Source organism: Populus nigra, chromosome 2 (assembly GCF_951802175.1).
Source record: "Populus nigra chromosome 2, ddPopNigr1.1, whole genome shotgun sequence".
Lineage (NCBI taxonomy): Eukaryota > Viridiplantae > Streptophyta > Magnoliopsida > Malpighiales > Salicaceae > Populus > Populus nigra.
In genome coordinates this window covers 3720803-3725802 of record NC_084853.1, presented here as the reverse complement: position 1 = coordinate 3725802, position 5000 = coordinate 3720803, and positions in this window count along the sequence as shown.

Below are 5000 nucleotides of genomic sequence, written 5' to 3'. Positions count from 1 at the left end.
GTGATGTGTTCTGCATGGTTATGTTGAGGTTGTGTGGTCCCCTGTTCCTGTGCGGGAGCGCGGCTGTGAAAGGCTGAAGCTGCTCCGATGCTTGGGAAAAATTGGCTTGTGTTATTCAATGTGCAGCTGCTTTGCAAATTTTAGTGGATGTCAGCTTGTGAATTTGCATGGCTCGGCTTGGCTGTTAGTTATATGTTTTGGTCTCTCTCGCTTGCATGGGCTCTCTCTTGCTCTTCTTACTAGAAGCTGAAGCTATTCAACCCTGGTGGAAGATGGCTTGAGGAGCTACTCAGCTCAGTTTGGCTTTTGGATCTCTGTTGTTCACAGCATGCTCTCATCTGGATTGGAAGGAGTTCCACTGTCAGTTTTTGGGTCTCCTAGCTGATGTTCATAGTATGCTAGTTTGTTTTGCCTTATGGCTTTGTTGCTTTCTCAAGGGAGCCTGTTCCCTTTGATTATAGGTTGATCCAGGGAATGAGTTCTCTTAGTTGTACAAGGGAGTCTGTTCCCTTTGCTTTCAGTTCAGCATGCTTGTCTTGCTTTTATTTTGGTCAAGGGGCTTTTGTTCCCTTTTCCTTGTATTGCTGGTCTCCAGCTTCTTTTTGATCTCGAAGGGACAAGCGACAGGCCACGGGGGGGAACGACAGGGACAATTATGCGGGGGGCTGTCTGCCCCGGCTCGCAAGACGGAGGCCAGGCCTCGGCAGCGGGCACGTCACGCCACGAGGTCGGGGATTGCGAGGAGAGCCAACGCATGGGCGCGCGCACGACAATTTCATGCCACACCCACGCCAGCGTAGAGCTCTCCTCGCAATCCCCAAGCTCGGCGGTCCGCACCAGCCGCGTCGGCCAGGCCTCCATCTTGCGAGCACGGGCAGCTGCCACCGCAGCCGGAGGCGAAGGATCTCGAAGGGACAAGGGACAGGCCGCGGGGGGGAACGACAGGGACAATCATGCGGGGGGCTGTCAGCCCCGGCTCGCAAGACGGAGGCCAGGCCTCGGCAGCGGGCACGTCACGCCACGAGGTCGGGGATTGCGAGGAGAGCCAACGCATGGGCGCGCGCATGCCAATTTAATGCCACGCCCACGCCAGCGTAGAGCTCTCCTCGCAATCCCCAATCAAGGGGCGTCTGCCTAGGGCTTTGTCTCGTAGTCGTTCACCGATTCACCACGGTGTCACCTCACCCTCTTCTACGCCTAGAAGGAAGGCGATCCTTGCTGATTTCGTTTCTCCCTCCAGTGACGTTAGGGTTTCATCAAAGCGCAGGAACAAATTCAAGCAGCGAAACCCCTCCGCCTCTCCTAGCGCTTGCACTGAAGGTTCTTCTAAGAATCCCCGATCTCATTTTGCTCCCACAGAGGGCTTAGCTGGGTTTCATCATGGCTCTCCTCAATCGGGTCCAGGTAACCCGACCCGAGGTTCTTCTCCTGTTCTATCTTCTCCCCTGTATTCGGGTCAAGCTTGCTCCTCTTCTACACCTCCTAGTGGTGGCCCCTCCACTGATGCTCGTTCTAGGGCTCCGGCCACGCCATCATCGGCAGCTCATAGTGGCCCTGCATCAGTTGTTCCACCAGGTACCTCAATTCCATCTCCTCCCCCGCTTGTCCATTTCCCTGATATTGCTCAATCGGTTTCCTGTCATCTAAATGAGGTTGACCTAGGAGACGCCATGCCCATGCTGAGATATTGTTTAATTGGGTATGTAGCAGGGAAATACCCTGGTTATGCATCTCTTTTGCAATTCATTAGTAAACACTGGCCACATGCAACCCGTTTCACTATGCACGACTCAGGTTGGTTAATATTTGCTTTTACTTCAGAATTAGCAATGCTTGAAACCTTGAGTGCTGGCCCCTACTTTGTTTTTGGCCGGCCACTAATTTTGAAAATCATGCCTGAGTTCTTTGACTTCCAAGCCAATGACATGACAAAGCTGCCAACTTGGGTGAAACTTCCCAACTTGCCTTTAAGATGCTGGACTCCCCTGTGTCTTTCGAAAATTGGCAGCATGATTGGGAAACCAATCCACTGTGACATCCCTATAGCAACTATGTCCAGGCTCTCCTATGCTAGGATACTGGTAGAAGTGGATTTGTTGCCGGAACTCCCAAATGCTATTCAGGTTGTGTTGCCCAATGGAACCCCTCTTTCCCAACAGGTCTTATATGAATCCCTTCCCAAGTTCTGCAAAAGGTGTCGGGTTATAGGCCATTCTGCCAATACATGCAACAGAGGTTCCATGCAGAAAAAACATTCCCATACAGCTGCTGTTTCTGAGAATGCTGAAGATGTTGGGAAACAACAGTCTGCCAGTGATGTCCCTCCTGCACAACCTTCTACTGCTGATGTTGTTGATCCTGTGACAGGTCACTCTGGAAGTAAAAGGTCCAAGATTGTTGTGACTGGTTCCAAACAGAAGCTGGATAATACGTGCACTGCTGAAGCTGAAGCCACTCCTGTCGTAGTGCCTCCTGCACTGAAGAAAACTGCTATTGTTGTTGATAGTCAAAGATCAAAGCAAGTTGTTTCTGGTGCCACTCCATCTTCTACTGAAGAAGAATCAGCTCCTCCTGCAGTGACTACAAGGAGGCAATACCTCACAAGAAGCCGTGTTGTTGTCACTTCTGATGGCATTCCAGTTGAGAAACACAAACCCAAGGGCCCGGCCATAGTCCTGTCCCTGAGTGGCTCTGGCACCCCTTCATAGCTACTCACTTTGTGTCCATATATTGCAGGGGTTTATTCCCCTGATTGCTGGTTGCAGGCTGTATGATCTGCTGGTTAACATTTTGGATGCTTAGAATTGGCCTTTATGTTGTGTATAAGCCCTCTTATGGGGTATTTTTGCTTGGTGCTGATTGTTTGGCATGTTATTGTCTAGGTGGGTCTGGTTTTTCTTGTTTTGTTTGAGCCCTGTTGTGGTTCTCCTGCTTGATTTGTTGATGCGGTTTCTCCAAGGGGGAGACAACATCTGCGTCTTGGCTGCATGTTATTGGTTGCTGATTGATGCTGGATATCTATGTTGTGTTTATGCCTGCTGTGGGGTTGCTTGTTGCTGTTCCTGGCAGGTTGTTATTTAGATATGCTTGTGGCTCCGCTGGTTGGGTCGGTTGGAATCTGATCTGTTTTTGTAGGGCCCTGGTGTGCCTTGGTTGGGATTTGGCTGCTTGCCATTAGCTTGCAGGTAGTGGATTGCTGCTGGCTCACTGCTGGATTCACATTTTGGATCACTGCTGTGGGGTCTCATGCCGGCTCACTTCTGGATCTATAAGCTGTCACTTGGAAATCAGTTGCTGTCTTGGAGCTGGTTTGCTGTTTGGTGGCTACTGGTTCAGCATAGTGGGGGCATGGCCTCCTAGTTTCTATTCCCTGCATGAGGGATGTTCATGCTTTTTGGTTTTGGGATCTTGTTCGGGAGTCTATTCCTGTTGATCCTGTTTATGGTTTGCTCAAGGGAGCCTGTTCCCTTTGCCTGGATTTGTATGACTTCTGTATTGCTGGTTTCCAGCTTGTATCGCAAGCTTGTCTTGCTCTTTTTGATCTATAATATTCTTACATTTGATCAAAAAAAAAAAAAAAAAAGAAAGAGCTCTCAGTGCAACAACTTCTCTCAAGCTGGCACTCTGGCCAAAGCCCTTTTACAGCAAATGCATATGACTTCTTCAGACATAAATCTGACCCGGTGCAGTGGGCTAATGTAGTTTGGGAGCAGTGATCTCTTCCAAGACATAGCTTTTCCCTTTGGCTGGCAATGTTGGGCAAGCTGCGAACGAAAGATCGTCTTTCTTTTATATCTCCTGATCCTATATGCCCTCTCTGTCAAAATGATGATGAATCACATGCCCATCTCTTCTTCAATTGTGACTGGACAGCTTCTCTCTGGAGAAAGGTCAGATTCTGGCTCAAAATTCATAATAATATGCCTTCTCTAAACAGAGCCTCTCGGATCTTAAAAAACAACAAAAAAGGGCTGCAGCCGCGAATGAGAAGAGTATCCCTTGTTGTCCTTGTATATTTGATTTGGGAGGAAAGAAACAGGAGAATATTTAACAATTCAGGGAAATCAATTGAGGCTATTTTCAGAAAATTTCAGATTCTGTTTTACACTATATTGTATTTCCATGAAAAAAATCCCCTGGCTTACAGTGTTGCATTTTGAATGGTGCTGCTGGAGTAATTTCACGTGCATGGTACTGCATGGCTTCCACGTGCATGGATTTTGCATAGTTTCTCGCCCCCTCATTGATTACCTCTGTTTTTGGGTGTTCAATTTGGTTGTGGTTGTCACCTGGACATCTGTTATTGGCCAATGTCACCAGGCTTACAGTGTTGCATTTTGAATGGTTCTGCTGGGGTAAATTCACGTGCATGGCTACCACGTCCCTGCACTGTCTAACCTCTACTGTTCTGCATGGGGTTGTTAGAAGCGTGTGGCGGATCATGACTGGCTGGTTTTCTCCTTTGCATGGTTGGAAAGCGTCTGCCTGGAGGATCAGTTGACATTGATTATGGCTGTCTCCTTTGTGTTGCGTTGTTCTGCCTTGACTGGGTGCTTGCTTGGGCGTGCCTAGATTCTTCATGATTTATCGTTCCCGCATTGATTAATTCTGTTTTGGCCATTCATTTCGGTTTTGGCTGTCACCTGGGCTTATGTAATTGGCCACTTTCATCCTCGCTCCTGCATGGACAGGCTCCTGTGCTTTTGTCGTGTTGGTGTCTCTTTGGCTGGGGGTCACATGATGCTGCAGGATTTTGGAAGTGTTAGGCTGAAGCTGCTTCAAGTTTGAGGTGATGTCGCTGCTGGCTGCTTTTATTGACAGAGGCTGGGCTGTCTCTGTCTCTGTCAGGATGGCTTTCTTTGTCTCTGCATGGATGGGCACGCTCTGCATGGATGGCTGCTGGTGGGCTCATGGATTGGCTCCTCTTTATTCTCTGATTGTATTGCAAAATGGCATCTGTATGCTCTTGCATGGGTTCATTGCTTGGTGCACTCTGATTG